Raw genomic sequence first — 12,010 nt, 5'->3', positions numbered from 1 at the left:
CTTAAAATGTAGTACTTGGGTTTCCTATTTTTGAAGTAGGCCTTTGCTACTTTTCATTATGATGCATTATTGGTGACACCATAAGCAATGAAGCAATTTCCTTTTTTCCACTCTCTTTGCTCTGGTACAGAAAAAAACCTAATAATTCTGTAAGATTAAAGGAACTGATCATAAAATGAAGTAGGACTTGGGCACGTCAGTCACTAGACAGGAGGTGGCTAGTGTGCCATGGAACAGACAAATTAAATTGCTCAGAGGAAGAGCAATGAGATCCTTTGTCTGATTCCAGATCAGGAACATCTGTTGTGCAAAAAATGACAGCCGCTTGCTTCACTTTTCAGAGTTTATAACGCATTAGCCTTGCTAGTAGTTATCGGCAAGGACACAAAGAGTCAAGTAAATCAAAAGCAGGGGGGGAAAAATGAGCAGTTCCTGGTAGCACAGATTTATTTTAGTGCTCATCAAAGGTGTCAGATTGACAGCTCTAACGGCTGAAATCCTTTAGTTAATCATCAAACAGATGCTACCAGTCATCAAACAGATGCGAACCAGTGCTACCATTGCTGTCTCTGAACACAGCTGTGTCAATGTGCTCTGACTATGCCAAGACTAGACCATCACAAAAAGGAAAGCAGCCTTACTTACAAATTCAATCCTTAATCTCTTAGCTTAGACTAGCTAAAAATGATGGTTCTGATAACAATGATGCACAGCATAATAAGAATAACATAAGTGAGAAAGGATACCAGCTACCTTCACTCAGCTGCTTAGCCTATCTCAAAAATTTTTTGAACTTGACTTGAAATCACCATTATTGCTACAAAATGAAATATTCCCTATGTCAGATGACCAGTGAGTTCAATGGGATGCCCCTGTGATCTCTACTAAGTGGAAACTGATTCAATCCACTTGCAGAAGAACGGTCATCTCATGAAATAGTGCATCAGCAGATCCAATAATCAAAACATTTAAATGATCAGTTTTAAATCTTCATAGCCACAGCAATCTCTTAAATTCATTCCCTGTAAGTGTATAAACTTTTAATTTAATGGTATCATTTTAATATCTTCATTGGTACAGCAGATCTCCTCAGGCAGTAACTGAAGTTTCTCTGTTATTTTTTCTCCTCATTTCTACTTTGCTGCTGGAACATGGGGAAACTGTTCTCCACTGTGAAATGCAGCAAGATTTACACTTGTGCTCAACACAGATTAAATATGTGACTGTTCAAGGGAGTGAAGTGCCTGAAAATAGAGGCACAGGTCTGCAGACAGGGACATTAGTGGTGGACTTGGCAGTGTTGGGTTTATGGTTGGACTCGATGATCTTAAAGGTCTTTTTCCAACCTAAATGATTCTATGATTAAGAATTTCAGTCTCACATAGCAATAAGACACTGTTTGCTTTTTTCCAGCCTGTGATTGACTGACATCCTTCCCTTGACAGACACAGTACTAAAATATAACCATTTCACTGAATTTCCCCAGTCTTCCCACATTATTGAGATGATACATCAAGCCAGCATGTCAGAGCATGGGATTACGTGAGGAAAAAATCTCTATTGAAAGAAGCAATGCCAACAGCTCCACAAGCTATATAAAATTCTTTATGCCTCTCTCAGCAGTCAGCAGCGTGCAATAGCATTAGCCCTATTAGTCCACCTTGTTTCCAGTCTGCTTTGTCAGCCTATTTCACAGTTACACTACTCTTTGGCTAGAAAATCTGGCAGGGTCCTCAGCATGGGAAGTCCAACTCCATTCCCTCTCTTTGATTGCTGTGCAGCAGGGCTAAGCACTGATAACCAGCGGGTGTGACTCATGACGAATAAGCAGCGGTGAACAGAGCAGTCCAATAAATTCACTAACTCTCATGGAATGCTCTAGGTTAAAAGGTGCTATATAAACACAAGGTATAATCTCCATTTGACTTCTGCCATTTATTAGAGGCTGTTCTTTCTTGAGTATTCCTGCTCTCATATTCAATTGTAAAGCCTTAATACTCTCTTTAGAAATGCTGGATGAGCGTGAAAGCTTAATGAAAACTGGTGAGAATACTATTGCCAGGTGTGGTTTCATGCTGATAATCGTCAAGGAGGTCATCATCTATAGTACTGCAAACACTTTAAAAAAAAAAAAAAAAAGCTGACCACAACAACTCATCCCAATACCTTCAGGATCTGTTTAATTTCAAGCAAAATCTGGTGAAATGTTCCATGCTAACCCAAAACACAGGTCCATAGCAGTCTGACAAGATGTCGACCTCATGCCATATATGTCCTTAATCCTGTTGTCACTCAAAATCAGTAACAGCACTTCCACTTGGATGGGTGATAAAGGCTCAAATGCTTAAAGAAAACACAAGTTTGGCTTTGCTAAGCCTCATCAACTGAACATTCAGAAGGTCAGAACTTCCCAGCTTGAGTGCTCTCCACAACTAAGAACACCAGCAACCACATTAAATCTCCATTACTTTTGGGGAAGAGAGGTTTCAAGTCCAAGAATAGCACGCTATAAGCAAGCGGAACTTACACTTTTGGTCCTGTTACAGAAAACACCGAACTCTTGGGCAACCTAACCCTGAAGGCAGGTAGATTTCTCAGCAGGACATGGACAGAGATCATGCCCACAGCTTTAGAATTTGCTGATGCCTGATATTTGAGCCATCTGATATTCTTGGACTTTGCTAGAACAAGGAATTTCTCCAATTTATTAAAGCAGAATGAATTTTCAAAAGAAACAATTGACAGCTACATGCACCTTTGGGCTGTGTCAACAGTTAAAATTGACCTTAAAAAGAGCAGTGCTTCAGCTGACACCACGATCCGAACATCTGCTTCGTGGTACAGCTTTACCTGCACTTTCCCTTCAAGGACAATTTATACAGAGAAAAGGACTTGCATCTTCACCTCCTGGGATGGACTCACGCTGCTTTCCCTCTTCATCTCTTTAGGCCCTTGTCACTCCACAGAAGGTGGCACCCTGCTGAGCAGCCAGGATTACTTGGCAGGCCCATCTGGATGCAGCCACCCTGTGAGCTTCCCCTTGGGGAACTATGAATGACATACAAACACCAAAGTAGGCCTCTGCAGCATAAAGAGCCATCTCAACAGCAGGAATTAAAATATAGAAAAGGACTTCTTGCTTTGGGCCTTCTGAATCCTCTTGTCAAACTCAGAAGAAGCTGGAAGCTGGGTTTGAAAGTTGTTTTCTCTTTGTACCGCTTACCGTGGATGGACAGCAGAAATGTTTGCCTGCTTTCCTGTTGACCCACCATCACTACTGAAGAACTGCAAAACTGTCTTTGCAGTCAGCATCAAATTAAAGGAAGCTCAAAAGACAGATGAACAAATACTAAAATTCAGGGTTCTTATGCTGTTTGCATCTTTTGTCTGTGAGCTACTGAAAAGCAGTGAGCTTTGCAGAACTGTGATAAACATAGTAATTTCAGTGAGGAAACAATTCTTCATCCTAGCTAAAATTTCCCTGACAAAGAAGTAATTCAATGGTTAAAGTGTGGGTTGAGGATCTCTTCTCCATCTTCCACCATTAGTTGAAAAGTGAAATTGAGGAAGAAGAGCCAGCCTGAGGGGGATTTTTTTTTTCTTCTATCAAAATTAGATGAAGTATAAATTATTGTATATACAAGGATGAACGTGGATTAGGTAGAAGCTCACTGTCACTTGGTATCTAAAGCTTTCAAGTGATCATAAACACAGCTTTCTCAGCATGCCCTTGGAAACCAGGGAAATGGAGAATTATCTACAGAACCTGAAGCTCTGCACCTCAAGGCCACGCTTCAGCGTTTAGCACAGATCAGCTGTGTGGAGAACTCAGTGTCTCACAGATAACTGGTACCTATCTGCTCTCCAGTCTATTTCTAGCAAATATGTAACTAGCACAAAAGCAACACATTTTCAATGGTTGTTACTGGACATCTTTGAAGTGAAAAAGCAGCCAAGAGTCAAAAAGGGCCATGGAGAATTCACTATCTTCTCACCAAAAGGACAATTATATGGGGGAAATTTTAAACAGGCTCATGAAATAGCATGATAACGCTTTAGTCAATAAAAATATAGCTGTCTTATGAACTAAGGAAAAGCTTTGGTCTACAGAACTATGGTCTGAAAATTTATACTGGTGCTGCATTTCCTTAAGTGTTTTTAAAAAACTAGCTTAACAACTATTTGCATAAACATCCCTGTACATTTTACAGGCCAACAAGGGAAAACCAACAGGCTGCATTTTCAGTAGAAGTCATTATAAAATGCTGATTAAATCCAGAAAACTCACATTTGTCAGCTGAGATGACAAAATGTACAGAGGTAAAGGGGTAGCATTATTTTTAGGTCATCTGAATTTTAACAAGACTGAAAATTTCCATGATACAGTACCTTACATGAAAATTTGATACCAAGCAGAAAGCAATTTACACTTTGCTTGGTGGCTCCTGAGGAAGTTATTAATAATTTTGTTTTATTACTAAAAGTGCTTTCACACCATCACATCTCTATCCCACAAATGAAAAGTCATTGCAAAGGTCACCATAATTTATAGTCTTGTTTTCAGTTTAATTGATGTTTGAAAACAGTGGAAAGAAACCAATAGGTCTTTAACTCTTTAGGGGCTGTAGAGCTCAAAGCTAAGCACAATCTTTTCAATGTCAGCAAAAACCTTGTGGCCGCAGGTTTGCTGGAAGAGAAGCATTTAACATGAATAGTCTGCAAATTACCTGCAAGTAGTTTCTTTTATTTGATATAAATATTAGATAGTTTGTAAACCTCCAAGTCACAACCATGAAGACCCGCTTCCAAGCACTGCAAAAACTAATACACGGAAACATCCCAGACCTCAAGGCGTTCCAGTCTAAACAATTGGAATTACAGTAAAAGAAGCATTATTATTTCTTAGTTGAAAAGTTTTTCATTAAGAAAGCCCACTTCTCTGTTCAGGGCCACTGACTGTCCTCTGCTTAATTACCTTCACTTTCTCCATAACTTTTCAATACTCTAAAGCAGGAAGCAGATAATTTATAATACATACTATCTATAAATTATTTGGGAAGTTCCTGGAAGAAGTTTGCCTTATACACTCATAGCTTTTAAAAGAAGAAGGAAGCATGACTGTTGGTAGCTATTTGCACGTAGTTTATCTCATCCACTCAGAAACAAAATATGATACAGTTACAATAGCCACTGTGAGGACAGGCGCTCAATATTTGCACTCAAGGACCTATACTGATCCTTGGCAGACTCCCAGCCAGTACAGATTTCCGAGTCTCATCTGAGCAACCGCAAGTTCTCACAGTTAGAAAAAAACTGTGGGGGCAATACAGGCTAACTACTAGTGGCAGGCAAATTGTGGTAACATTCAGAAGCTGAACAGGGAGATTGTTTCAGCTGGGATGGGAAAGAGTGGTGCTCAATCCCCAGTATGAAGAAAGCAGAACCTGAACTGGTTGGGAACCCTTGTGTCAAGGGAATCACAGTTTTCTGGAACAAAAGACATCTCTGGGGAAGCTACAACACTCCCCTTTAGCACCAGATGCAGTTGTCGTCATTGACCTCCTTGCTAAGCCTAGGCTTTCTAGATTGCACGAAGATACTGGAAAGTGCAAAGGAATCCCTCCCACTCACTGTCATTTACTAAAGCTCAGATATGAAAGAAAAAAACCAAGTCCTCAACCAATGCATTAATTTATAGTCACACCATCCCTGAATGCACTAGATACCTGCTTTTAGTTTACTCTCCTCTGGAAAGAAAAAGTTTCATTTCATTCAAATAGTTCTAGGAATTAGAGGACAGCAAGTCTTCTCAGGCTAATGTCACAAAACCCTAATCTTTTGGGCTGGAGTGATAATTTTTAGTCACTGTATGGACTGCAATGAAAGCAAAGAGATTAAAATTGTTATTTTGTTGGGAGACTTTCATGTAAACCCCTTGGATCTCTATTTCCTTTGCTGATAACACTGCTGATGGGACTCCACCTGCATTTGCCAGTGCTGGAAGACCTGTTCTGCCATGATTCTGTGGCAGTTTTAGTTGGATGACATTGATGCAATCTGAGTAGATTCTGACCCACTATTTCCTACCAACAATATTTTAAAAACCCCTCCCAAATAACAAAATAAAAAGCATGTAAAATATTAAAAGCACCATATACAAAATATTAAATATCAACATGTTAGTATTAATTTTAAATAATATATTAATATATTAATGTATAATAATAAAATATTTGAATACCTAAAATATTAAATAATTTTTTACATTTTTTTACAAAGGACTAAAAGGCTAATTTGGCCTCACAGTAAATTGCAAAGCATCTAATATATACACACCCAGTAAAAAACTACATGAAGCACATATGGTTGTATCACAGGGGATGAATCGTACCTGTTGTGTCCCTATAAGAACAGAGATGGTCAGGCATTTTCCAGTGACAGTGTTTCACTGAACCATGAGCTTAGGTTAAATGAGAAGTCTGGCGGCTTTGTTCGCCACGGAGGTTTGATGAAACTTTTGCCTGGAAGGGTTTGAAAACAACCCGGCTGCTCCTCTTGGACATCAGAGGTTCAGACCAAGGTCTCTGCTCTGTCTGATTCAGACCAGAAACACTCACTTTGGTCCCGCACACCACAGGGGACCATCTTGGCCACCAGGCTACTGACTATTTCTCACGGCTCCCTCTGTGTTGTGTTTTCTGTCAATTAGAAAATACTCACTGTCCCAGAGAAGCAGACTGGAACCATGTTCCAAGCTCCTCTCCTGGAAAGGAGGAAACCCCAGACTGTGTCAGCTGCAAAAGCTTTCACTTACCACCTGGCCAGTCCAGGCTCAAGGATGGTAAGGAAAACGTGTGCCAATTTTAATTTGCCTGCTGTGAATTAAGATTTGGCATAAAGCATGGAATAGCAAAGAACTCCAGCCCTGAAATTTTAACTGAGGACAAAGGTGAATGCTGCAGCTTCTTTGAGCCTCGTTGCAGAACTTCTGTACGTAAGAACTGTAAAACATGAAGCTTTTTACATCTATTGACCTTGGGTTATAAAGGACAATACTTCTCGTACTAGCTGCTGCACTGTGAATATTCAAGCCAGTTTGAAGAGCCAGCTGCAGAACATCTCAGTGAACCTGAAAAGCACAATGTCTCTTTAGAGCACATCATTAATGCAGCGTAAATTAAGGTCTTTCCAATGAACAATGATTAAGTGGACTGAACACTGAGAGGACCATGATAACTTAGCAAGATAGCAATAACTACCTTTTCTGGAAGATATTTTACATTTTCTTACAGTTAATATGGGAACACTTGTAATTCTGAATTTTTGTGTGTAATATTTTGAGTCCCACTAGAGATCAGAAGGACAAGTCTGAAGAGAGAATGCCACTTCAGGTATGCATAAAAGACTTGGGAAAATTCTTCATGAGCAAGTGAACTTCCTGCAAAGCAGCACAAGGATTTAATCTCACCTAGAGCCTCCAGGGTGGGTTCTCCCAGGTTCTCAGGGATCTCTCATCTTTTGGCCTCCACTATCACTCCCCTGGGTAGTGCTCATGCCTCAGCAGAGAGGATTCTGCAATCCCTTTCATCTGCATTCCTGTTTAAGCCATGAAGTTGTCCTTATAATTAGGTAAGAGCTATCACTCAATTCTCTCTTGGGCATCCAAAAATTCAGGCTTACATTTCCAAATAACTAGTTGTTTAAGCCTTAATTTTTATAACAATGTTTTTATTTTACCTAACTTGAGGTACGCAGTACTTTGGAGTGTAATAGCAGTCTGTGAGACAGAGACAGCACTCCCCAACAGGAGCTACCGCTTAGTGTGAATGCTATGCCAGACCTTTGATGCTCTTCATCAGCTGAAGGGAGTGTACGGCTCCATCTTCATGCAGGAGCCTCTGTGCTGATAACATGCTATGATCATAGTGTCATTGACAGATTTTCCAAAGGTGCCTTAGGATCCCTTCCTTTTTAAATCCAAAATCTGTTTGCTTCCTGTAAGGCCCTGATAACAAGTGAATGTTGCAAACACCCGTCTTGACATGGGCAGGGATGGGTTGATGACAAGGGAGTGTTGACCGAGAACAGAACCTGCGGAGGCAGGATAATGTCTTGTGAGACCACTCCTCTATTCCTGAAACATGCAGGTAAAGGCCATCTGTGTCCTGCATGCCATGTGCCTGTGAAAGATCACCACTCACTTGGTCAGCCCTGAAGAGGGGGGGACAGTGAGACCCCGAAGACCCCCACAACCCATCGACTCATTTCTAGAACATTTCTGAACATTCCTGAGCACATACTGTGCGTGCTCAGTGATGACAGACCCCCACCTATGGGGCGGGCACATTGGGTTATAAAAAGGGGAAACATAAGTTTTCAGTGCGCGCCCACCACCTGAAGACTACAACTACAAGCGGAGAACATCGCTGGATCCAAGGGCGGTGATAACATTTTTCTCTCTCTCTTTCTTTCTCTTCCTCTCTCTGTCTCTAACTTCATTTTTGGCATATTAAGGTATTATCATAAGTTTTGCTAAACCATCACCTTTCGTAGTTCTGCTAAGTTTTAAGTATTGTTATGACTTTTGCTAAGCCTTTATCTTTTGTAGTTCCACTGAGTTTTAAGTAAATTTATGATTTGTTTGAACCTCTAGAGTAATTGTCATTACTTCTGATTACCGTGCAGAGAATTAAAAAGCTAACCTCACCCTAACCCACCGAGTGGGATGGGACACTTCCCTTCCAGAAGTGTTTTGAGCAGATTTCTGTTCAATGTGAATCACCACTGTCCCTTTGATTTTATGGCCAGTTGCCATATACAGCAAATTAGAACAGCTCAAGAGCTACCTTTCTGTATTAACACCTGGCTGAAATGGATGAGCATAAAAAAGATTGAGCAGCCCCACACACACTCTCCTAGTGAGGAAGCCCAGCAAACTCCCCAAGGCTCCCTTTGCACAAGGCCAGCAGCTGCAGGAGATGATATTCTGGAGGCCACCTATTCCAGGTGTGACTGTGGATATGGACTGAGTTGTGTTTTGGAGCAGGCAGCAATAAGAGCGCTGCACTCTCGTCTGCACCAGCTCACCTCCTGCAGAGTCATTAAATAGACACAAGCAATGATTATGTTACTCCTGCTAGAGGGTTCAGACAGTAAATGGAATTACTCACGTCAAAACTCTTTATCTTATCCTGGTAAGACCTTCAGAGCCTTAACATTCATATAAAATTGGCAGCTATAGAAACTTTGGTATTAAAGAGTGCTGCTTCTAAGGTAGCCAACACATCCTGACCCAGCCATAAGTACTGCAGAAGGAACTCATAGAAATCGCTCAGTGGCAGGAGAGATCCATGTGCTGTGCTCCCTGCATATTTAACAAGTGCTCAGCAAACATCAACACAAGTGGATAATGACCTGCATCAATTCATGGGATAAGGTGCTGTAACCCACTCAGATGTGATTATACTGGCATAAGAAAAAAGAGAATTCATTTTTCCGCTGAAAACTCTTGAATGCCACCTCTAAGCTGAGCCCTGAAGCCTGGATGCTAAATATTCATTTACTTTATATCCCAAATACAGCCCAGACATTCAAAGACTATGATGACTGCCATTTGTTATTCCCCAACCTTCATTTGATGTTGGGACCTTCAATCCAATCTTCTTAATTTACATGTCCCCAAGGACACAGGCTTTTTGTAGAGGACAATACTCTTCCTTCGAAGTGGCAACAAAAATATTCATGTTACATCATTTAGCTCCACTCTTGACTAGCTGCGAGACGCTAGTAAGCATGGCGGTGCCTGGCAGCAGTCTGAAAGTCAGAGCACTATGCAGCCATTTGAAAGCTCTTCAGCCATATATTCTCCACACAGTTCCCCCCCTACCCAGATTAGAAAGTGAGTCTTTGGAATACAGGTCTTCACTGAGGGAGTTCCGGTTTCATCGTTATTTGGTTGTTCATTTTTAGTCTGTTTGTAGGGAGTAACACAGTTTTGTTGGTCATTTTTGTGCAAGAAGGGGCAGGTTTTTGTCAAGGAATGTATCAATTCTTTGACTGCTTTTCCTCTTACAGATGATACTTTAATGTCTCCTGATCAGCTAAATTTTAAGTTCTTTACTTTCAAAGAAATTCTGTTTTGAATATTGACTCACAATGCAATGCATCACCTTGCCTGCATGACAGCAACAAAAAATGCTACAACATGACTGGGTTTTGGAATATGATTTGAAATGTGCCAGATACCTGAAGGTCTCTTTTTTCAAATGCCATTGCTAGGGAATCCTTAGTTCATTGCCAGAATACTGTACTCACACAATTAGATTCTGCTGCAGCACTGGGCTACAAAGAAATTAATTCAAATTTACTCTAATCTAGATTCAAAGTACTTATTTGCCAACTCCTTTCATTACTCCAAACTGACTTCCAGAACTAATTTTTAGTATTGCCACCTTTAAGTAATCTCACATCCTGGGCAACAGGCTTCCACAGCAATTATAGACAAGTTTCTTCTTTGCCTGCTGTCCTGGAGGGCAAGAGATTTGGAAGTTGGACAAACATACTGTAGTGCCAGCCCACCGAGGAAAAAAAAAAAAAAGTGCAGATGTTTGCTGCTGTTGAGCAGCAATTCAGCCCGCAAAGAGGCCTTTAGAAGAGCGCTTGGTGGACCAGGATCGATTAGAAGGGGAGAAATCTGGCCTCATACCATTTCTGAGGAACTCACAGGTCATTGAGAACAGGGAAAAAATGAAGCGATGGGGTGATCCTTTGCTCACTGAATATTAGTGGGACTACATTATACTAAGTAGGAAATCTACACTGTTTCAGTAATTTGCTCTTTAATTAACTGACTATAAATAGTCATTTGATAATTTATTTATACTGAGAAAGATCTCCTGCCTCATACACTCAGGTAAGTTAAGCATAACTAATATGGATTCTTATATGGGTTAATGAATTATGTCAATTGATACAGGCCTGGTTAAGTTGTTAGTTTAAGAAATTCATTTGCTAACGAAGTGCTCATAATTAAAGATTTATTAATTTACTTTTAATATTGTAATTCAACTGCTAAATCAATTATATCATCAAGGCATTAGCAGCAGGGAGACAATGCACTATTACGCAAGACACACACTGCTTTACCAGCCTTTCCTGAATTCCTATACTAGAAATAAAAATTTACAAGGCACATTTAAACCAACTCCAGTCTTCCCACACAACTGGGGAATTTGGACCATGTGTTGAAATGACCGTCTAGAAAAATAACAGATTTCTTGTGACTCGTGTCCACTATAAGCAACTCACATGCTGTCTTGTCTTTTACACATGCATCTTATTAAGGTTGTCAATGGGGTTGCCATTTGCTGGAACAATAGCAGCCCAACAGCTTGATCCACTACCCAGGAACAGCAGTGGAAGCCTTTCTGTGAACTACCACAAAACCCGGGATAATAGAATATTATATATATATATATATATGACGTGATTTGGTTTTTGGCCTAATTACACCCACAAGCACACATTCTGGCACTGAATAGTATACAACTGATTGGAAACGGAGAACAAGTTCAGCTGAGATATACTAGTTTTGCAGCCAGCATCCTATCAGACTCTGGACTCAAGGGCTGTTTGGTTTGCACTACTCTTGAAGGATCTCAGTGAGTTATGGTTCCTGTATGTATTTGGGAATACCTATTCCAGAATGATTTCTGGAAAACAAAAGCCTTGTAAATCTAGCCTGCTATACATGCATGCTACCTAAAGATATACAAACTTAATCTGAGATGATGACAAATTTCCCTTCTCTGAGAATGACTGCATCCAGAGATATGCTACATACAGGGAACGTTTGTTACTAAATCTGACTTGCTCACACAACCACTTTGGGCAGTACGCAGCTCCCTGTACCAGCAGCAGGCACTCCTGGAAAGTGTTACGCCTTTCAGTTGCTCACAAACAATATACCTGACACATCCACATACATCAGCTATATACAGCACACATACAC

At 40.4% G+C, this 12,010-nt stretch overlaps 1 protein-coding gene across 6 annotated transcripts in view; it reads right to left on the bottom strand.

Annotated features, from left to right (window-relative positions):
* Positions 1-12,010, bottom strand: part of CPNE4 (copine 4) — a 358,320-nt gene that overhangs the window by 121,512 nt on the left and 224,798 nt on the right. The gene's annotated exons all lie outside the window — the stretch shown is intronic.

This window comes from Balearica regulorum, chromosome 2, assembly GCF_011004875.1.
Source record: "Balearica regulorum gibbericeps isolate bBalReg1 chromosome 2, bBalReg1.pri, whole genome shotgun sequence".
NCBI lineage: Eukaryota > Metazoa > Chordata > Aves > Gruiformes > Gruidae > Balearica > Balearica regulorum.
The sequence above is the reverse complement of the archived record's forward strand: the minus strand, read 5'-3'. Positions and strand labels throughout refer to the sequence as shown.